The following is a 24,028-nucleotide window of genomic DNA, read 5'->3' on the forward strand; positions in this document are numbered from 1 at the left end:
GAGTTCAGACTGGGGAGAAGGAGAATTAGAAGTGGTGAAGCTTTAACAAAGACCAAGTCACTGTAGGAACCCTTTCTGTCTAAAAATGTCTAAAACTACAGGCTATCAATTATTGGGATTGTCTGTTCTCAAAAAAAAAAAAAAAAAATCCCCCATTGCTCATTCTTTGCAGTAGTAATTTCCTAGGCAGTAGTAAATCTGCACATAGAGTTCAGCTAATCTAGACTGTAGTCAGTAACTACTGTAACACCACATTTTCATTTAAAAAAAGTTGGCTAATTTTGGAATTGCTAATATAATAATATAAGAAAAGAAATTAAAACAGTAATACGTGGATTTTTAATGTGGAATGTAAGTAATGGATAAAGCCTTGAAGTTAAGAGAAGTCATGACAAAAATAGTGAGTGTAAGTGTACCTACTGTGTTCCAAATTTCATATAGATCTATAAAAGAACAACATAAAATAAAAAGTTTTGGAAACATCAAACAGCCAGTACAAAAAAAAAAAAAAATGCCTTGATGCCATGATGCATCTCCATCTACTACACAGATATTGTTTCCATGCCTTCAGTTTGACGTACATGTGCAATGATTCACCTTAGCTGTAGACAGCTGTGATGCCAGGTGTTTACTGCAGCCTGCAATCAACTGTCTAGTTTGACACTGAGTCTCCATGATCCTGTCAGCACACTGGTATATGGTACGGTACATCAAACACACACGCATGCACAAACTCAGATGCATGCAGACACACACAGGCACAAACACACACTGATAGAGCCTACATGGGTTGTTAAGCTTGTGGCTTGCATCAGTGGGATAGATCTGTTCGGCATCGAGCCTTGTCATTGCTGTCATCTTAATTTTCGGCCTGGCACATCCCCAAATCGCAGCCCTCCACCACCCAGCACCACCAATAACTTCCCTGTACCATCTTTATCAGAGTGGAAAATGGATGGGACACTGGACCACAGACTGTTCCACTCCTTCATGGATATGCTTCTATCTCCCAATCAACTCAGAGCAAACTTCTTATGACTCCCTGTGAAAATGTCTGTGGAAAGAAAGAGTTTTATCTCACTTTTGCAAATGCTCACCCCTCATTTCATCAAGCTCTCCCCTGTGAAATATATCCCTCCTACTCAAGCCAAAGCCCCCAGGGGCCAAAAGCCAGTGAAGCCTCTTATTGAAATTGCCATCTTATCAGAGAAAATATCACCATGACATCGCTTCACAAATAGAATGGTAATAAGTCTCGGTCAAGTGAGGTGGCTTTTATATCAGCCCCCTTAGCGTACAATGAAGCAGTTTTTCTATTACTCAGATGTTTGGAAGATAAAATGGCATCGCAGCGGTGGCCAACTCTCCAGGCTGCTGCAGGGAACAGCTGTCAGAAAGAGTGCTCGATGAGAGAGCATGCACACGCACACACACAAAGCTACTACAGTCTGTCATAAATTATGCTATTATACACTGTATTGGATTGGCTTTTGTTCTCTCCAATTGAGGAGGGCAGAGCAGATATGAAAATAGAGCAGGAAATTGGTCTAGACGGAAAATTAGTGTCCACACAAAGTGAAAAACAAGTGATAATCCTGTCAGAAAATACATCTAATTTCACAGAGTGTAGAAGGAGGGAGACATGATGTTACACTTTTAAGCATCATCTTTATTGAATTCCAGTCAGTTCTTGAAAACATTCTTGCTTTAAGCCCCTGAAGACGATAGCGATCGATATCTTAACAGGTCTATGCACATTTTCTGCTGTGTACTTTGAAACTGCTGCATTAAGGTTTTTGCTTTTCCCTTATCTGTCATTCTGTCTCTTACCAACATACTCACAGTACAGCCCCTCTTAATACTTCCAGATTCGGGATATGCTCTAATCTCAGACCACTATCTTCAAAAGGCCATATGCCATGGCTCTCTTTCGGGGCTGCCTAAGATTGCCTCCCAGTAAGCACTTTCTGGGGAGCTCTGTGGGGATTGCTCTGTTTGATCTATGCTACCTGGACTACAATGGTGCTGCAGAGGAGGATCCCCTCTCTCTGATCTCTTTCACATGCCAGCAGCGCACTCCATCTCCCAGTGGGCTGGGCTAACACCTTCTGAGGAATACAGCCCATTTTATGGGAGCTCTATTCCAGCTATTTCAATTCCAATAGTTCAATGTCTCTAATCCAATTGCAGCTGTGAGATATCCGTGGTCACAGCTAAAACCAAGCAGGGATAAACATCAGGTTAATTCACTGACAATAAGAAAACCATCCTCGCGAAGGAAAAGTCATCTCTTGCTGACTTTGTTTTTAGCAAAATCAAATGTTTATTTTATCAATTCAGTGATAACGAGCACAACACGGGATTCTTCAGTAATTACAGCTGTTTTTAGTTGTCTTCAGCCAACCAGAAGCATAACGACAGAGTCTTTTTTACATAAAATGGCTTGTTTGGAAATGGATTTGGCATCAATAATGAGTTGTAATGAAAAACGTTAATGGAGCTTTGAAAACTCTGTGAAAGATCCGGAGTGGAGTGGGTAATAAAACTATAAAAATGCAGTGTATGAGACTTTTGCCCGGTGCAAAAAACCTTTCACAAACAGATCCATCACCACAGGAGACAATTGATCAGTTAAATATTGCAAGTCTTTTCTTCAGAGAGAAGTTCTCTCATAAACTGCAGCTCCCTGGAATTTTTGGTCTGAGGCGCAAACCAAACCCTTTTTGGTATGCATCATTTAGAAGACAGCAGTTGGCCATGTCAAGAAAACAATTGCACAAACTACAGAATAATGCTATTAATTGTAATCTTCTTTCACATTTACATTTTTTTAAGCAAGCCTGAGTTAGAGACTGGTGCATCCTCCAGCGCCATCCGATAGCAACTGCAAATAGCTGTCTCTGTGTAGTTCCATCAAACAAGAATGCTTGCAGGTGAAGAATCAAGTAAAGAATTTATTGCAGGATGAAGCACAATCATCGCTGGACTCTTACTACAAGACAAGAAATATAAAAGGTATTTAGGATCATGACTTCTGGTACTTAGTAAAGAAAATGTTGCATGGGTTTAGCAATATTTATTCATTTTAAACAAAATGGGTCACATAAGCAATACCATTCATACAATCCACAGTTCACAAGAAGAAAAATAAATCTTTTAATATTGTTTGCTAGAAATCTATCATTTCTCTAAAGCCACATGTGCATAATTTTCAGTTAAGTAACTTACATTGAATATGTTTTTTCTGTGAGCAGCGTGGCGGCATCGCCGTTAGCACCATTGCCTCATAGCAAGACGACCCTGGGTTTGAATCCACCAGCTGGCTGGTGCCGTTCTGTGTGGAGGATTCTCTCCACAGGTACTCTGGATTCCTTCCACAGTCCAAAGACGTGCACATTAGGTTAACTGGTGGTTTTAAATTGGCCATAAGTGTAAATGGTTGTCTGTCTCTCTGTGTTACCTCTGCAATAGATTGGAAACCTGTTCAGGGTGCAACCTGTCTCTTGCCTCCTAAGACAGCTGAGACATGTCAGGCAAGCAGAAGAAAGTGGATGGATGGACTCTTCATGCAAATTTCTCACTAAATTCACAAATGATCTGCAAGTACTCAAATTCTAATTTGCAGCTGTTATGATTTGCATCATTTTTTTCTCAGTCTTTTAAAAAAAATGAGCAGTAGCCCTTGATTTCTTTTGAATACAGAATCAAATATTTCATACTATATTAGGGGCGGCTGTAATATGCACTGATAGACAATTTACCCGACCTCCAAAAGGATATCTTACATGCTGCTTCAAGTGTCTCAATTGCTTTAAATACTAATGTATTGTTTATTTTCCTCTTCAGGCCTATTTTGAAATAAAGAAATATTTGAAGTGGATGACTTTATTTGAGAGTTAATTAATTTATTATGAATGTTATAAATGCAAACTATAGATCCACCTTGAAAATCTCTGCTTTGATTTGTAAAGCTATCATATGACAGTTCACTGCAGAAAATGAAGTCAACAATTCAGTGAATGGCAGCAGCTATGTGCTCTAACAGCTTCATAAGAAATACATAAAACAGATGGTCAAACTAAATAAAATACAACAAACTTGCTTCCTCAGTGTGAAACTCTTAATACTTTACAACCTATCTCGTATAGGAACTATTTCTATTATTCCTTTACAGGCCATGTTACGGCTCTAGCAGGGCCTCCTGAAATTGACCTTGTGAGGGTTTGTCCTGCCATGCCTCCTGCCTTAGGTGCCACCTTTTTCTACAGTTGACTCCCATCAGCAATTAAGAATACTTAAGCCCAGAGAAACGTGAGCTCTACTGCCTGAGAGCCTTGTTGGATTTCAAACACTTTCATATGTATGTACTGGTTGGATCACAGCAGAGAACAGAGTTGACAGCGTGACACATCAACCACAACCACAACCTTATTTGTCTGAATTTTATTTCGTAGTTGTAGGATCTTGTTTATAAAACAGACTTTTATTTCTTAACTACTTAGGCAGAAAGTCACTTATGCAGATATTTACTATATAAACCCTTAATTTGACATGAATTTCTCTTTAAATCTAAACTTAATATAAGGGATTTTTCCCAGTTTGAGTGCAGTGAGTAGCACTCACGGTAAAGAAAAAAGCTGCATTAGCACTTACTGGTAAATGTTGACAGGACAGAAGCCAGTTTTAAACAACAGTTAGAAGAAAAAAAAAAAAAAAAGGTTTACAACCTAAATTACTTCATTGTTAAATATTCGTTTTGCCCATTTTACTGTTAGCTTTATTGCCAATAAAATGCTTTCAAATGCTGATTAAGTAACTCACCATAAGCCAAATGCTTAAATGCTGAACCTCATATCAATTTGTTTCTTCAAGCTCACCAAGAAATAAGTCAGTTAAAATAAATGAGCAAGTTATAATCATGTGTTTCATGACCCTGCAAACCAAAATGGAAAGTGACACTTTTATTTTCAATAATATCTTCTCAGTGGTGGTCAGGAGGGAACAAAACACAATCAAACGTCAATATACTCAATGGCAGGAATAACTGAAACAGACACTCACACAAGGGAAAAAGGGAAATTGGGGCTATATAGACACACAGAGACACACTCAGGGCTAACCAGGGAATTAGACACAGCTGCGGAGAAGAAAGGCACAGGTGAAACAAATTAAGAAAATGATGTCAGGGAATTAAACTGAGGCACAACGAGACAAATGACCAACAAAATAAAACAGAAAACTGGTGGACACAAAAACAAGCGCCAAGCACTTAAACTTGACACAGAAAGATACAAAGAGGAAACCTGTGAAAACAACACGAGCTTCAACTAAATAAACCTCAATCAGAAAAAACTGAAACAAAAAACTAAACATTAAAATACAAAGGGTCATGAAAATGATTGATTCAAGGGTCAAAAACCCAGGACCATGACATGTCTAACCTAAATGTTTGCTCTATAAAATGCAGAATGAAGAGAATGCAAGAGAGCGCGCATGCATGAGTGTGCAAAAAAACGATGGTCCACCATAACAATACACCCAAACTTCTTTGCCAAATGAGTGATAACGGGGGTTTCAAAAGGATGTCCCATCCCAACCGAATAAAGAAAGGGAAAAAAAAGTATTTTTTTTTAAGTCTGCAGTTGTTCCACATTTGAACTTAATAATACCACAAATGCACTACACTTTCCTAATGTATGAAAGTATTCAAACTAATGGCATGTGTGTCAGCTCTAGGGAATGCATATGTTCCTCAGTCGTCCTGATGGGTCTGCTGTCACTAAATAAGCTAGGGGTGCGATCTGTTTTGCATCATCTTGCCCTTCAGGACAAATTGCAAACACAAAATTAGCTTGAAGTAATTTTTAAAAGAAAACATGCTGGGTGCAGGCCTGTGTTTGCTATAGATTCTGGTAATATGTATGCAAGGGCACAAAAGTGGTATTGTGTTTGACTGTGCAATCTGCACTGTGATGCCTCTGTGGCAGCCTAAATACACTTCTAAACTGGTTACCATACAGAATGGTTTATTTCATGACCAGTATAACAATAAGAGTGTCTTTTCTCACTGTGTTCTGTTGCTTCTTCTTCTGCCAGATACTCACTCAATTGAAAATGCCCTTTCTGATTAGCAATTAAAATTCAATTACCTGCAGATGCAGAGGAATAACTTTCTTTCTGGAGCATATATTTTGCACTATTTCCTCTTTGTTGCTTCTAATGCAATTACAGAAATGCATTAATAGGACTGAAGATTGGAAATAGAGCAGTTTAGAGAGGGAAGGGAAGGGTGAGAAGACATAAGTTAGAAGACTGATAATTGATATTGATGTCTGCAGCTGAATGATAATCCCACACATACCTTTTGGTGCCTGAAGAAATGACTGTTCTGTGATGTGACATTTTCACAGAATTTAAATTGTTAAAAGTTTTTGGGAAATTTCTCTCTTCCAGCTTGATTTAGTGAAAAATGTATCATAGCTTGAGCTCTCATGAATTCTCCTGGGGAATTTACAAGCAAAGTGCTTATTTTAGAATTTTATACCAAGTTTCCAAAGGGCTCTTCAATAAATCACTGACAACGGAGAGGAGACTCACTGAGAGGGAGATAATGAAAAAGGAAAAAAGGGAGTTTTCTTGAATATATCAAGTCTGCACTACAACTGGGATCTTTAGTAAACAAAGGGAAGACAAATTTCACAGCTGTACAGACATCCCTGTCTGTACTCTTTCCCACTATTACTCATACAGTTAGGTCCGTAGGTAGTTGAATTCAACCACTGATCATGTAATTGTGAGTAAGTAATTTGACAGACTACAGCTAACATAACATAAATTTAAATATTTGGATTATTTTTAATAAATACATTAAAATTTTGTTCTTTCAATGGATGCCTGAAGTTTAGAAACTATGAATTAGATCCTCTGCCAGGCCTTTACTGCAGCTGACTTCAGTTGCTGCTTATTCGTGGGTATTTCTGCCCTCAGTTTGGCATTTAATAACTAAAAAGCATGCTCTACTTGGTTGAGGTCAGGTGAAAAACGTGCAGTGTCAAGCACTATTCGCTCAGTCGTGCAGCATTTGGCTGAATCTTAGCAGAGTCTACACTTCAGAATTCATTGTAATACTTCTATCACTAGTCACGTCATCAATATACACTAATGGCTTGATTTCACTGGCAGCCACTCATGCCCATGCCATAACACTGCCACTACCATCTTTTACTGATGATGTGGGATGCTTCTTCAGATCATGAGCTGTTCCACTCCTCCACACTTTTCTCTTCCCATCTTTCTGGTGCATGTTAATGTTGGTTTCATTTATCCAATAGATTTTTTTTCCATATCTGTGCCTGCTCTTTTAGATGTTTTGTGGCAACGCCTAATCTGTCCTTCCGTCTGCACAGATAAGATAAGATAAAATGACCTTTATTAGTCCCACACGTGGAAAATTTGTTTTGTCACAGCAGGAAGTGGACAGTGCAAAAGTTCTGAAGCAAAAATTAGAATACAATAAGAATAAATACAGTACACAACTGTACAGAATAGAATAAAATAAAATACTATATACAGTAGAATAAAATAGAATAAAATATACAATAGGATAAAAATAGAATACAAATGCTGTATACAACTGAGTAAAAATACAACGATGCCAGAAAGGAGTATTGCATGGCATGCTAACACAAAGTTAGCCAAGAAGCTAGCCAAGCAGCCAGACCCCGAACTTCATTAGGTAATAAAGACAGTCATGAGAAGTCAGGCTTGTAGTTTCCATTTCCACCTGTACACCTGTAGAAAGAAAAGAAAAACTGCATGTGTGTGTGGCCATGAGCATAGGAATTTGTGCCAGTGTTTAGAACTTTACATATCCAGACATCCACCCATTCACACACTGGTGATGGCAAGCTACATAGTAGCCACAGCCACCCTGGGGCGCACTGACAGAGGCGAGGCTGCCAAACACTGGCGCCACCGGGCCCTCTGACCACCACCAGTAGGCAACGGGTGAAGTGTCTTGCCCAAGGACACAACAACCGAGACTGTCCAAGCTGGGGCTCGAACCGGCAACCTTCCGATTACAAGGCGAACTCCCAACTCTTGAGCCACGATCGCCACCTTTAAGAAAAGTAGCAGGTAGTGTATAATGCCTTTTTTGTTTGTCTGGAGTAACACTGGACAATGTGAATATTAGTCCCAAAAGGTTGATTCGGTTCATCTGGACGTAGCGTTTTCAGTGGGAGAAACGTGTCATCACTCATCCAACTGACTTCTTCAGTCTCAGCTGGCTGTGGGTTTCCCCAATCTTATAAACGGCACCTTTGCACAATGACTGAAACTAGCCCACTGGATGACCAATGGGCTGTGAGGTCAGTTCCTTGATCATTAATTTTTGGGGATTTTCTTACCTGGATGATTAAGCATGGATCAAGATAATGTGAATATTAGATTTTGCTTGGTTGGTGTGTCTCCATTATATCATGGCTGAACACCGCAACCTCTTTGTTAGTTGCTCTCAGCAGTTCAATTAAAGCTCTTTATACATCTGATTATTGGGAGTTTTTTTCTGTTTGAGTTATTTTGGTAGCTTTGTCGATAGCAGATTTACTGCCTTGATTTTGTGCATTTTTCAAGCTGGGTTTTGACTTATTGGCTCCCTAGATTCCCTTTGAAATTACTCCACTGAGATCACACGTATTTAACGTGTTCTAGCATCCTCATTGGCAATAATTTACTTTACAAGTTAGAGCTAAATGCAGCATTCAGCCTAGGCATAGCTTTACCAAGGCAGAAATGTCCTCATTGGTATAAATAAGCAAAATTCAGAATCTGCTGTCTGACCTAGTCCATTATATACCGATGTACTTTTATGACTGTTCAAACAAGTCACAGGTACACATTCTTATTCTTAACTTCATTACACCTGCAGTGGTGTTATGGCCTTGGACTCCTCGACAAAAAACAAGTTAAAAATGTATCAGTTATACACAAATAAGCCTCATTTTTTTAATATACCCAGCTTATGAAAACCATTTTTCTTGATGCCTACTCAAGTCAACCATAATTTGCCTGCATAGACTGTATATTAAAGGTCAGATTTTCCCAGTTAACCTCAGTTATTCACTAGTCGAATTTTAATTATTTTGAGAAAAGGCACAACAGCTATTGAAGGCAAATCTGAGAATGTGGAGGAGTTCATGATCATCCTTAGAAAGAGAGTTATACTCTTAGAGCAATATCGTGACATCCTCTACAAGAGAAAATACATATCTTGTACATGATGTTTAAATGTGTATATATTGACTTATTGAAGTGGTCCTGGATCCTAAGGCAATGAAGCATGAAGCTTTATGTTAGGAGATTACAACAAGAACTTGGCCTTCATATCTCGGCTCCAGCCTGAAGGGGCTCAATGGTTATCTGGCCTTTTCTCATTAACTGGGAGATGAAAGTGGGAGCTTGTCTTCGGTCATGCGTCCCTTAGAGAAAACCTGCAGTGGGACATTAATAAAGGCCTGAAGTCTGAAGGGAATCACTTTGGCCCTATCTCCCATAGCCAAAGCGAATCATTTCTCAGAGTGCTATTCACAGAAGCTGCGGCTTCCACTTGTGTCTTTTCCATTTCCCCAAACCTCCATCTACACCAACTACTGACTCAAACAAGAACATTGTATCGTCAAACCAGAGAGGGGTTAAGTCTACGAATCCCCTTGGGAATGACATAATGTGTTATAGTTTAACAGTGAAGCAGTCATGCTTGGCTGCTTGCATTTTACAATATAGTATCATATGTGCACGCCTGCCCCGAAAGACCAAAGAGGCTCCCGGCAAAGATGCCATCTAAAAGGAAAGAAAATGCAAAATATTACTTAATGTGTCACTATCATCAAAATAAAAAAGCAATTTCAATTTTAACTAGGTCGTGCATTCAATCCAGAGCTAACAGAACAGAAATCACTGACTGTAAAACATGAAGGCACAAGTAACGCTGGGATACACACTACAAACGTATGAATTATGTTTTTTATTCATAAAGACATAACTGGGTTGCCTTCTACAAAGCGGGTCTATTATGACTACTGCATGTGTCATTTGCAGAGACAGTAAAAAGGAAAGCCAGGTCTGTGGAAAACAACTTTTTAGATTTTTTCATTGTCCTTTCAAACACGCAAACATAACATAAACCATCCGTCTCTCCTTTGCTGCAACCTTTTTGCTATGCAAACACAAACAGTAGAGAAACACAGCCATCCACATAAATAAAATAAAGAAATAGACAAAGTTAGTTTGAAACAGAAGTAGCAGAAGAATGAAGTAGATTGTTAAAGTTATTTGCTATTATTATTATGATTTGTTTATTTTTTGTTAAATTACATTTTCTGTAGACTTTTGCTGTAGTTTTGCTTGACCTCTACAATGGTCTCGTTATGCCACTAAGTCAAGAAAATGAAAGCCACCTCTTTAGTTATTCAAAGGAAAAAGGCTGCTCTTCAACTAAATAATCCTTTCACCTGTTTGTTCCTCCTGTGCTGTTGTACTTTCTGTGTGAATATATAGACACTTCCTTTGTCAAGGCCACAAGCCTGATGGAATAAATGTGCACTAAAGGTATGCTACTGGTATATCTCAAGTCCTTGTGGTTAAAATTTTGATTATGGCTTCTAAGTTATGAAAATCAAAAGTCCAACATCTTAAATTCTTAGAATATTTAATTTCAAGTTACCATTTAGACAGTATAAATACCGAACTCTATCTAGTTCAGTACAGTCGAGGGACTGACTGCTGACCTGACAGGTATCCAGATGACAATTGTCAACAACTTCCAAAAGGAAAGTAAATCGCGGAAGGTCATTGCTGAAAACACTAGTTATTCTCAGAGTTTTGTATCAAAGGATATTAATGGAAAGTTGACTGGAAGGGAAAAGTGTGCACAAGCAGCAGAGATGACTTGCAGCCTTGAGAGGATTATCAAGAAAGTTTCCTTCTAGAACTTCACAACAAGTGTGCTGAAGGTTCCAATGGATGCTATGAGTTAAACATTTTCCCTCTTAGTTCATTTATTATTTTATTATTACATTTTTTGTTATATCGTTTACAGTACATGAGCCAGATGCCCTTGGATGACTTCTAAGTACGACTCAACATATCTGAGAACATTTTGAGGAGGATCTGGCAGTGTTACAACAAACTAAAGAAGAATATTATCTGTAGTTTCTACAGCGCAGCATATTTCCTATCTCTGTGCCCAGGTTCACATGTGATCTGTGCCTGGAGTGCATACCTGGCTACTATACAAGGATAAGCAAACCTGAAAGATGCCAGCAAAGTTAAAGCTTGGCAGAGTAAACCTCCAAACCCCCGAAACACAACAATATAGATGTCTGGAAACGTCTTACAAAAGCACATCTTATGAATTTTAACAGATCCCACCTCCAATTCGCTTGGGTAAAACAAAATAGAGAAGTGCAGCGTTCTGCCTTGGAGGTTTGACAGAGATATCAAAATAGTCTTTGCCAGTTGCTTTGTGAATTCATCCAATTAGGCCAAGAGAGCCCAATGAAGCTTCCTGATGGAAATGCTGTTTTAAATTAGGCCTGCAGTTAAGACTTCCTGGCTCTCAGCATGTATATTTTCACCTTTTTCAACAATTAGCCCGAAAGAATGATGATTACACGTGGAAAACAACAGGACCTGCTAAAAGAGGAAAGTGAGACTTTCTAAGTCAGCACAGAGAAAACACTGGTGGGAAATGGAAATACAAACAGAACTAGTGCCACATCTGCAATAGCGAGCTTTACGTCAATTTTGCAGACCAACCTTCCGTCCCTTTGTTGAATTTGTTGAACAAATCAGCTGCTGAACTCGAATACTAAGAAGCAATCTTCAAAAAATAATGAAGCTTGGAGTGAAAAATGGGAAGTAATAAGCCATGAATAGAAATAGATTTACATCATGATTATAATCTGAAATAGAAGCAGAGTGTGTGGTCAATGTAGAGTACAAATATACATTAGAAAGTCATGCTGTGTACAACTCAATAACACATCAAAATAATGGCTTCCTAGAGTTCGGTAATATTTTTTTGTGTGTAAGAGTTTTATTCGTACATGTTTTGTTGTTGCTGGGTTTTTTTGTTTTTTTCAAAAAAGATGGCACTGTATTTGTTTTTGTGAGTGAAATTATTCCGAGATATCGAGAGACGACATATGACTTAATTAAATGTAGTCATTTTTTATTCAATCTTTCTTCAAATTCCCTGGCAAATACATTTGAGCTTTTCTCAGGATCCTCCTATTTGATGAGAAAATGCCAGAAGAAATGAAAGCCTATCTTTCCAAATGACAGCGATTTAGCTCATAGACAGGAGATTGTGGGGGAGCTTTCTCACTTGGGCAATTTGATATAATATCTTCATCTAATAACAGTCATTTCTTCAGTCTGAGCCCTTCCTGGCTTCTAACTGGATAGTGAATGACTACCTTGTGAATTACCTGCGAGAGTCATTCCACTAATGGCTTTTTAATCACCTTGAAAATCCTGCTCTCCTTTACTTGTAAAGAAACTTCTTCCTTTGCCTTAATGATCTTTCAGAGCACAGGGTGTTATTGTTTTATGGTGGTTTCTGTGTTTGGGGTGAGGATGGCTCCTTCCTAATAGCATCTTCCTTTGCCAATCTCAGATTTATTCACAGGTTCTCCTACATCATCTCTGACAACGAAAATGAGAAGCCAGCTGAATTTTTTTAAAAGGGATGAATAAACAGAAAGAGTCATTGTCATTGTTTTTCTGAATATAGAGAGAGGTAATCTAAATTGAGTCAAATCCATAAAAAGATGGTATTAGACTTTCATGGTGTAGCATCAGTGCGGAGACTAACTAATAAGGGAATTAATCCTACCGCTACGGCTCAGAAGCTGCCCCTAGCTCGTCCCGCTTTCCTAATCTATCATTTCCCCCTCTTACAAACAAATGCTACGCTCATTCACTCGCGTTATTCTGGATAAAATAGAGTAAAAGCAAAAGCATGAAAATGCCACTAGTTTAGGTGTCAATTCCTGTTAGTAAAAAAAAGTGTGTATCTAAAAACGCAGCTTGCAGAAACTTGGCATCGTATATGAGGGGGCAGCTGAAAGCGAGTCACATTTGCTCTGAGTATTTGCCAATTCCTCACAACCATTAAAGTGAAAGCGTAATAGTTTGGGAAAAGGCCAGAAGCCTCAGTCCACAGTGTCATATCAGCAAGCTGAAAACATTAAACCGCTTCAATTCTATCTTTTATTACATTCTCAGCAAATAAAAGGGACTATCTAGGCACCGACTAAAGGCAGTAGCAAGGAAATGCGATCATTTAACAGAAGACTACTGTAGCGGTGCAATATTAACAGAGCAGAGAAGCTGCAATTGATGACTGTCAATCCAATTTTAAGAAGCTTAAAGGAACTAAAGTGAGGATAATACACCAAAAGCACCTGATAGTGCAGACAATCTAAGATAAAATGAAGTCAAGTGAAACCTTTTTTTTTAGTTAAAACAACAGATCTTCCCAGTTTCCTATATCGAACAGCAAGTTGATGCCGTGGTTCCTTTGTAATAGACATGCATGTCATAAAGTGAGAAGATCAAAGTTACACACATCCAAGCTGTAACATACCATGAAGACTTCAATGTTAACTGTGGATTAGAAAGGACAACCAAATGTCAGTTTTGACTGGAAGTGAATTTGTATGGAGTGAGGGCTGTCACACATAGAGGGCCATAGCCCCTAACAGCTTTTGGGCCCAGTGCTTGCCCTGTGGGATCATCCATAATTCATGTGGGAGTCATGCACTTGTCACAGTGGCTCTTTAGAGTGACTACCACAAAGGAGAATGGTGTGAGTGAATGGCAAACACAATTATAATGCATCTGTGTCTGACCATTTCTGTAACTTTCCAAAACTAGACAGTCCGACATTCATATCCTTTTCAAGGCACGATTAGCCCGCTGTGTGGAAGTCAGGAAAAAGCCAGGTTTTTTTTAAATCTCTCAATTTTTTCTCACTCTTGACAAAACGATTTCTGTCACTTTTTTGTGAATAACCAGGGACAATGCTATAAACGCTTTCAAGGCAAGACTTTTAGAAAGTCTCTCCTATTGGAAAGTGAGCTCTCTCATGTCTGCATATTTTAACACCGTCATGTCTCCCTTTATAATAAACTTTAAGCATAGGCATCCTTTATATAGTACCTCTATTAAGAAAGTGACAAACTGCTGCACAAAAGCAAATGTTTAAAAAAAAAAGAAATAAAAAAACACCCAATTAAAAAGACTTAAAAAACCACTCAAAATAGAAACAAAAGAAAAATGGTAATGATTAAAACAGAGATCATAAAAGAAACAAGCAGATCAAGAGGAAATAAGATCGGGATAATAAAACATTGCCACATTAAAACATTCATTAAACCCTCCCAGTAAAACACTTTTGTAAAAAAAAGACACTAAAGAAGTGACTGCTCTGATTTTACCAGGCAGACGGTTCCAAAGGCAAAGACTCATTTTGCATTGCATTTGTTGACTGGCGGAAACTAAGGAACATCCAGCAGAGTCCAATTAATCGATCCCTGTGAATGCAGCAGCCCATAAGTGGTTAATACGTCTTTGATATAATTTGGAGCATAGCCATGCTTTAAAAGTGATAAGTTGAATTAGAAAATCAATGCAGAAAATTACAGGCAGTCAGTGTAATGTTGGAAGTAGTGGCAATATATTGATATCTCTTAAGATCTGGGCAGCAGTGTTCTGTATCAGATAGAGTGCGTGAAGTGAGCGCTGACCAACCCTGTCATGAAGTGCAATGCAATAATCAATGCAAGGCAGGAAAATAATACATGCACAAGTGCCCTCCATGGTGATGACTGGCTTTTCCTTCCGCTTTTTAGAGCAGCCATCCGAGACAACCATGACCACATTTGGTCAGGCAACAGTTAGAGCTAACTAGTTTTGATACAGCATAATGCAGCACATGAGTTGTTTGCAGAGGTTTCATCCACTGTTTGCCTAATGCATATAGTTCAGCCCTTTTAAAGCAAAATAAGGCTTCTGCATAAAAAAGCAGTTTGCAGGCGTGCTTGGATAGAAAATAGTCTGTTAATCATCCTGACTTATCATGTGATAATACTGTTCTGTCCAACAGATGGACAAAGCCTCTCGTCAGACAAAGCCAAGCCTACTTTATTGTACTGAAAGAATATCAGTGACTCATTCACTGGCTGCTTGAGCTACCAGTGACATCTAATAATAGTCATATAGGTTTGTTAGTCATCTGATGCAACAGCGTTTTCTGCTGCAGCCCCCACCCTCCCTGTCCCCAAACTTCAAATTACATGCCAAACTTTTGAAAAATCTAGATAAAATATTCATGTGTTTGTTTGTTAAAAGCAGCCTAGTTCTTATATCGGAATTCTTGCTGCTGCTGAGATTCTCTGAGAGACAAGCAAAGCCTTCTTCTGCTGTATTAAACTCTTTGGCATTAATGCTCAATTACTAAAGAGAAATGATTAATGTAGACTAAGTGAGACAAACATCGTTTTGTGTGGTAGCTCTGAGTGAAATTGCTGCTTATATGCAGTGAAAACAGTTGCATAACTATCTAAGTGTACAATCATCATTTCACTTTTTGTTTTTTTGTTTTTTTCATGGTATGTAATTGAGTCACTTGCTTTTAGGTTCACATTTTGTAACTGCCTTTCCCCCTCTGGAACCAATTTAACATGTTGGTAGGATGACCTAATTTTCCCACAGAGACCTCTAAAATTACTTTGGAATAATATTCTCTTTCATCTGTCTTGCTAGAGTTGCTGTTTTCAAACAATACTGCTCTCCATGATAAGTAATACTTACCCCTCTCTTGCACTTTAAAGGTAGTCCTACAAAATTTTAAAATATGTAGCTACACTGTATTCCAACGAGATTCTTACATTTCATGATCTGTATCAAAACAATTTGTATTCATGATTTGTATTGTACAAAAATGAATAAAAAGAGGTATGATATAAATCATATCAATATCATATTGACATGATAGCATCACACGGTTGCTGCAGATTTGTCTGTTGCATATACATGATGCAAATCTCCTGTTCTACTACATTCTAAGTGTGCTCTATTAGATTGATCTTGTGACTTGGGAGACCATTTGAATACACTAAACTCACTGTTGTGCTCAAGAAATCAGTTTGAGATCATTCAATCTTAATGACTTGGCGAGTTATCCTGCTGGAAGCAGCAATAAGGATGGGTACACTGTGGTCGTAAAGGGATGGTCATGCTCAGTAATCTTGCTTATGCAGGCTTTGGCGTTTAGAAGATGCTCAGTTGGTACTAAGTGTAAGAAAATATCCTCATCACTATTATACCACCAGCAGCAGCCTGAGCAGTGGATAAAAGGGCATGATGATGCCATGCTTTTATGTTGTTTGTGTCTGATTGTCATAGCAGAAATTGAGATTCGATCGACCAAGCAAGTTTTTTGGGGGGGGGGTTCAACCTTTTATCGTACAACATCTTCATACCTTGGTTTTAAAGAGTGGTTATTTGAGTTACTGCTGTCTTCCTATCAGCTTGAATCAGTCTGGCCTTTCTCCTCTGACCTCTGACATTAACAAGGCATTTTCTCCCAGAGAACTGCTGTTCACTGGATATTTTCCCTTTTTTTAGCCTCTTCTCTGTAAACCCTAGAGATGGTTGTGTGGGGAAAATCCCAATAAATCAGCAGTTTCTAAAATACTCGGATCAGCCCATCGTGCACCAACAGCCATCTTCACCTGATGCTCACTTTGAATTTCAGCAGGTCATCTCAATCATGTTTACATGCAGTGAGTTATTGGCACGTGATTGGCTGATTATACTTTTACATTAACAAGCAGCTGATCAAATGCTCCTAATAAAGTGGTCCGTGAGTGTATAGGTGATCTGACAATGATTTCTTTATAGATTAGAAAACGGCAAAGAAGCTAATAAAGAAAAGTAACTGAATTTACTTTCAACAGCATTTAATGAATCTCTAGCCTTCATCCTTCAACAAAAACTCCCCAAAAGACATTTAACAAGTGAACGGAAGAAGCCCTGCAGACCAGCAGTGCACGACAAAACAGCGAAGATTACAACTTTCTAGACTGTGAGCATATTTGGAAGCGTTTTTGCTATCATCATTATTTTTGAAATGACACCCACTTGGCACTATTAACACATGTGGCTATAGAGGAGTGTCTGGGGGTCTACCCTCATCTGGAGTAAAATAGCTCAGTTTTCCAAGGTCACACCAAGGTCAGGAATAAAAAAAACATTTTATCACCCTTCATAGACGCTGTAACAGGCTGTCAAGGTGATACATTGTCTCTAAATGCATTCTCCATATCTGGTTCTAAAGACATCTGCGATTATAAATCCTGCAAATATGTTAATGTGAAAAAAGGGGGACTCAAAAGTGACTGAAGTGGCACATTTCTCATTTTTCAAGCTGCTGTTCAAGTATTGTCTCTGTAACGTTCACCAAGAAAGAAATGTGGTTACATGTCTGCATCGGCAGTCAGTGAAAGCAGAGTTTCAGAAAGGATAAATAGACCCATTTTGTTTTGGAGATCATAAATATCTCATCTAACTATAACTGTATGGTGGCGGAGAGATTGGATAAATATTCAATGACGCAATGGGAGTAGGTGGAAAGTGAGAGATTTCAATATACCTCCATAAAGCAATAGACTGCAGCAGCAATATTCTCTATGCACAAAATGGCAAGCGCTTGTGAACTGTTTTTGGCATTTGAAAATAGATTTTGAGCTCTATCTTCCCTAAGTGCCCCATGGCAATTTTACAGCTTAATCAGGGCATTTGAAGAAGGACTTATCTCCCTCTTTAATACCACCCATTGCCCTTAGAATTCATCTTAATATCTTTTGGTACAGATCATCACCTAATTACCACTGACAAAGAGCAGCTGGAAGGTACATGGTATTAGAGAGAGTAATGAGCCAATTGTAATGAGAACAGCAAGTAAGATATAGAATTTTTTAGACACTGAATATACTGATTTACCTAATGGAATCAATATTATGGCTGTACAAGTTTTACGTATCAATGAACAAACACCAAGACGCCTGTGCATCAACATTGTGTTCTGCAAACGTATACATTTTGTACACAGTAGTTATGGCAACCGCCTCATATAGACTACTTTCTATTTACTATTGCTTTCCATTTTCACTTTTGCTCTTCACAGACACTTGTTTCCATATGTCTTATACCCTTATCATAGATTGTTTGTGTAATAAATGCAAATTCTGGTTAAAAGGGCACAGTGAATACTAATCAGTCTGCTAAAACTGTGTATAGTCCTTGTATAATTTTCTTGGTTTCATGGAAGACAATAAATCAACCTAGAAATTTTTGGGGGGAATAAATTGTAATTTTAAAAAACATTTCTCAGTAAATGTCAATATGTTGTTAGTCTACCACACTGCAGCCAGAGTTTCGTAGGAGTTGGCATCAAAGTGGCAAACTCCAAGGCTGAAAAATTGAGCCAGCCTGGAAATGACATCACTGCATTTCCTTGAATCACCACTTGAGGTTGGCTACAAAACCAAGTCAGTACGACACACTCTTTAAACTGCCAACATTTTATTTGCTTTCCAAGCAGCAACTTGCTTTCCAAGCAGCAACTTCTAGGGTCTGGAAAACAAAACCAACGTGAAAGTGCCAAAAACTGCAGTTCCACTTGTGGCCACTTGAGTCTTGGCTCTAAAGTAAGTGATTCCACATATACTCCGATGTTAAAATCTCCAAATAAACTGCATGTTTACAGCCTGGCACAAAAAACACTTTTGGCCTGTGCGGACAGTTTTGTAGGAACTCACTGTTTTTTAATTCATCAGTATGGATACTGGTAAGGTTTAAGTTTAGAGCCGTGGCTGTTTTTATTGATAGGTGTGCTGAAACAGAGTTCTAACCAGTCTGGTTGGGCTTGTCGATGCCAGTTTGAGTTACTGACCTGCTTCTCTCAACTGCTTTTGTGTTGATGTTGCTTTTGGAGGATTTTTATTGGAATTATCTGATAATGCCATGGCTTGCTGAGTGGTACATTCTATCCAAGAAGTTTGTGGGACATCCATCTATCCACGCATTCACTTTCGTATCTAGGCCTGCATCATGGAGGAAGTTTGTGCTTCAGTTTTAGTGAAATTCTAGGTTTTCCAGTTTCTTTCTTAAAACTAATTAGCTGAAATATTTGTTTGTGCATTACATTAGTACAGTTTATGAATCCACCTTGCCAAGTTAGCTGGTGTTAGCTGATAACTAAGTACTTGAGCTTCTTGTCCAAATATGGTAATGTCCAAAATAACAAGACCGAGCAAAAATGAGGTGTCTGAAATCAATAAATGACATGTGCTGTTAGATTTGTATTGTTTATTGTCATTCATGCTTAGAAATATCTACTCATATATGCTTAGAGTTTTATAATTAGTTGTAGATTGGTAGAGGTGATCCTTAGTAGCCTGTGGAGATTCTGTGTGCCTTCCAGAGCACTCTGGCATGCACACACAACTTAAGGTCAGGAGAGAGGTTATATCTGCTCTTGCTGATTTATGGTATAGGAGGACACCTACTCTGTATCTGGTTAAGCATAAGAGCCTTTTGTTTAGATGGACTGCTAGACTCCTGGCACCAGCTTTGGGGAGTCTTCATGGGGTCACATCTTGACCCCACACACACACACACACACACACACACACACACACACACACACACACACACACGGTATTCTTTGTTCACATGTATACCTGTGTAAGATGTTATATGTTAATGAACCTATGCATATTCATGTAACCACAATAAAAGAGCAGTGTTACGGGGGAGCGGACGAGAGCAACTGGGGTCAAGCGAAGGAACGGCGTTTGTTCAGTTCTCTCCCGTGCACGTGAAACATAAAGAACGTTGCCTACTCGTGTCTTGCTTGCTGTGTAATTACATTGTCTTCAACGTTCCAGCGAATAGGTTCAAGCTACAAACCTATCATGTGCATTCATCAGCAGGCTGTTTTCCATCTTTGTTATAACTCTTATTAATGAGTGTTAGATGAGATTGGGGGGGTCTTTTTTTGTATGAGGGTTTGAAGTTATTAGTTATTAGAAAAACACACAGTATATAAAGTATATAAAGTAGATTTAACAACTGTGGTGTCATCCACTGGTTCCTGAAGTCACCTGAAACCATTTGCTCACTGGCTAAGACCTTGTTAATCACGAGTTCATATCCAGTGACCAAAGTGTTGACACAGATAAAGTCACAAATCTATTTCCCATGGACGTCTGTTTATCTGTTAAGTTATTCTTTCCTGGTCAGTCTATAGCATGTTATTGTATGTTAGCTGGCCCAACTTCATTAACCCTCCAAAAGTTGATGCTGTTTTGCTGGTAAGCACAGCAGTATATTTTTGTTTTTTAGTCATAAACTTGCTTGCTAACCACAAACTACACTAAATTTGTGAATCCTAATTTTCATTAATACATGGGTGTTAAACTATATTTAACCCTTGAGAGAAAACCCACAATGATCATTCTCAGTGTTTTTTTTTAAATTCTGTTTGTTTGATTTTGGGAACCCAAGGAGCATTTGGACCTGAAAATGAAGTCTTTTTGCAACCATAACTATCATTATAGTCTGAGTATTAGATGGAGTGCAGGTTTAAGATACTTAAAACAAGGAATTCACAAAGTAGGTGACATGATAGTGGATATGATAATCTTCTGTTTACAGTCTATGGCAAATACTAGTACTGCTACTGATACCTACAGTGTATGTTTTCAGTTGTCAGATTTCACATGCTCACAATGCATTATGCTTCAATTATTTCACCCAGCCAAGTGTACCACAGGTGACCACTGAGAATGGGTTAAATCCACATTGCATACTTTTACCTTGTCCCCTTTGAAGACTTCTGCCATGCAATCATTGTGTGTTGTTTTTTTTTCTTCTTGAAGATTATTTTGTGTGTTGCTAAAAAGTAACAGAGTACTCTATCTGTCTTAAACTTGCTTTTTATTGTGTAGTCAGTTAATAACTCTACTAGCACTAGCGTCAAAAACTACTGAACCCACTCACATAACCTTATCCTTGACTTATCCTTAGCTTGTGTGTTTGTGTAACCAAGCAGGATTTCTGGCTCAAATGCATACTAGCAACCCAGTGAAATTTGTAATCTTAATGACTGCATTTGTAAGCTGCCCTGATGCTAAGAGGTGAGTATCAGTGCAGCCTACAACCGACAGCTTGGCCCATGCTGAGCAAACAGAGGCCAGGAAATGTTAGCTGGCTGATACAGACCTGCTGTCAGCCAAGACTGACACTGTGGGTGCTGAGTGGTGCAGGCAAGGGCAATGTGACTGAGGGCATGAGGGACGACAGACATCCTGGCACAGGCACCGCAGGCTGGCAGGTGTGTGTGTATGCATATGTGTGTGTGTGTGTCTGTGTGTGTGTCTGTGTTGGCTGGAGGGGAGCAAGTGGAAATTGATGGCTGTACAGCCCCCAAATGGCAGGTGGGGAGGTCTCTCAGACACGGTCCAAAGGACAGTCAGAGAGAACTATTCATTCATGATGTAGCAGACTCCCAGACAAAAATGTTACCATGAAGAAGAGACACACTTAAATATTTTTACTGTGCTGTACTAATAATGTGACAAACTATGGCCACTTTCGTAGCTGAAATAAACAGACAATTTGACACTACTCTGATCAAAATGAAGTAAGAGTTTACTTCCCTAAAACTTTCTCTCTTCCTCTATATCCACGACATAGACAAAAAGCAGCGTCTTTCTTTAATGGTCCTGTAAATATTCTAGTTTTTCAATAGTCAAAAGGTCTTCCGCATATGAAAATGTATGCCTATTTAACTAAAATTCAGTACTTTTTGACTTTAATGATCAAAAGTACAGAAAGTTAACCAAAGGTTAAAAAAACAGTCTTGAACTTTGAAACTTGAACTTTAAAAAGATCGAACAATGCTAGAAAATTCATAATCTCCAAAAGAATGTGGAGAGATGAAAGGCAGCTTTAGTCCTTTTGTTATTCTTCTGGTATTTTTATTAATTCTTTATGTGTAAAAGTATTCATTCATTCTATTTTCTGTATTTTCTTTCTAAAATATAAAAGACATTCTTGCCAAACTGTCCCCTGGATGAGAAAAGTCCAAGCTCCTATTTGCTTTATTTTTTGTCGTGGTTCTGGGTTTCTGTCATTTCCAGTTTGGCTTTGAAATTGCTCAGCCTGTTTTTTCTTTTTTCCTTCTTCTCTTTTTTAAAAAATTCCTCATGGTTTAATTCTTTAAACTTATTGCATTCAGTGTATTTCGTCTTCTAACAATGTTTAAATTCACTTGACATTTATGCTAATTTGCTTGTTAATTCAAATATCTAACCAACCATGTGACAGCAAATCAGTGTAGTATAGTCAAGACAACTTGCTAAAGTTCAAACTGAGCAGAATCAGAATGGGAGAGAAAAGTTGATTAAGTGACTTTGAACGTAGCATCGTTGTTGGTGCCAGATGGGCTGGTCTGAGTATTTTAGAAACTGCTGATCTGCTGGGATTTTCCCACATAACCATTTCTAGGGTTTACAGAGGATGGTCAAAAAAAGACAAAAATATCTGGTGAGCAGCAGCTCTGCGGGCGCAAATGCCTTCTTGATGCCAGTGGTCAGAGAAGAATGGCCAAACCTCGACCTAGTAGGGCAACAGTACCTCAAATAACCACTTTTTAAAACCAACGTATGCAGAAGAGCATCTCTAAATACACAACATGTCAAACTTTGAAGCAGATGGGCTATGGGAGAAGAAGACCGCAGTGGGAGCCACTCCTGTCAGCTAAGAAAAGAAAACTGAGGCTACAGTTTGTAGCAACTTTGGGCAGTAGACGATTGGAAAAACATTGGCTGGTCTGAGGAGTCTCAATTTCTGCTGCAATATGTTGTGTAAAAATGAAATAAATTGAGGTGGAGATAACCAGGTTGTCTTTCTGGGTTTTAGTTACTTTTGCAAAGGGGTCAAACAAAAGTACAGACAGCATGACAGCACTCTACATGGTTTTTTTTTTGACAAAGAGGGATTGAGAGATAAAATATTTATAAAGACAAGCTATCTATCTTAGAACACTGTGTAATAAAAGATAACTTGTACATTTGGATAGATCTAATATGAAGCATTATACAGAGACAGAGTATCAAAACAGGGAGCGTTTGTTCAGTAAGGTCAGTTTGACACAGAGAAGTAACACAATCTTAAAATTTTACCATCACAGATATTTAAATAATAGGGTCAGAATCATAAAAACTTGAAAACACAGATGGTCATATGTAAGATTGTGGGCACACTTTAACACAAACTGAGCATTATTTAGACACACACACTGTTGCGAATCACCTTCTTCCTTTTATGACCACAGTGTATCCATCTTCTGATGGTTGCGTCCTGCAGGATAACCTGCCAGAAAGGTGTACCAAATGAATAGTGAGTGTATATAGTGCTTCCTTTTGTTGTTTGCCAAGTCATCTTTTTACTCCATGGAGTCAAGTTTCTAATCCGTGTTTCTGTTTTCCTTTTTTTTTGCATGTTTATTTCATTTTCTTGGGTTCCTAGTTATCTCAGGCTGGTATTCTGTTTGTCTTTTTCTAATCCAAGTTTTTTTTAATCACCAAGTATTTCTTTGTTTTGTCCAAATCACCGAGTCCAGAATAACTGCGAATCAGAACAGTGCTCCAAAATAGTTCGTATGTTATCTGTATATGGATGTTTGCACTAAAGTGAGGACCGCTATGTGTGCAGTTTCAGAATTCTAGAGACTGCATGAGGTATGGTATCAAAAGACAGACAAGCTTAAAGCAAGACACACACACACATTTTTCTACTTTCCAAAACATATGTTAGCAGAATATTTAGATGTCAAAAGTCCCCCTAAGAAAAACCCCTGATGATGGCTTTAAGGTTATAAATTGCCACT

At 38.5% G+C, this 24,028-nt stretch overlaps 1 long non-coding RNA gene across 1 annotated transcript; it reads right to left on the bottom strand.

Moving 5' to 3' along the window:
- Positions 1–1,470: 1,470 nt before the first annotated feature.
- On the bottom strand, positions 1,471–5,554 carry LOC112847632 (uncharacterized). Its single transcript, XR_003221276.1, has 3 exons — positions 3,461–5,554; positions 3,229–3,371; positions 1,471–2,992 (listed from the first exon to the last, which is right to left on the bottom strand). It is a non-coding gene; the product is annotated as an uncharacterized LOC112847632 (long non-coding RNA).
- Between the last annotated feature and the right edge of the window lie 18,474 nt (positions 5,555–24,028).

The sequence above is a fragment of the Oreochromis niloticus genome, linkage group LG8 (genome assembly GCF_001858045.2).
Source record: "Oreochromis niloticus isolate F11D_XX linkage group LG8, O_niloticus_UMD_NMBU, whole genome shotgun sequence".
Taxonomy (NCBI): domain Eukaryota; kingdom Metazoa; phylum Chordata; class Actinopteri; order Cichliformes; family Cichlidae; genus Oreochromis; species Oreochromis niloticus.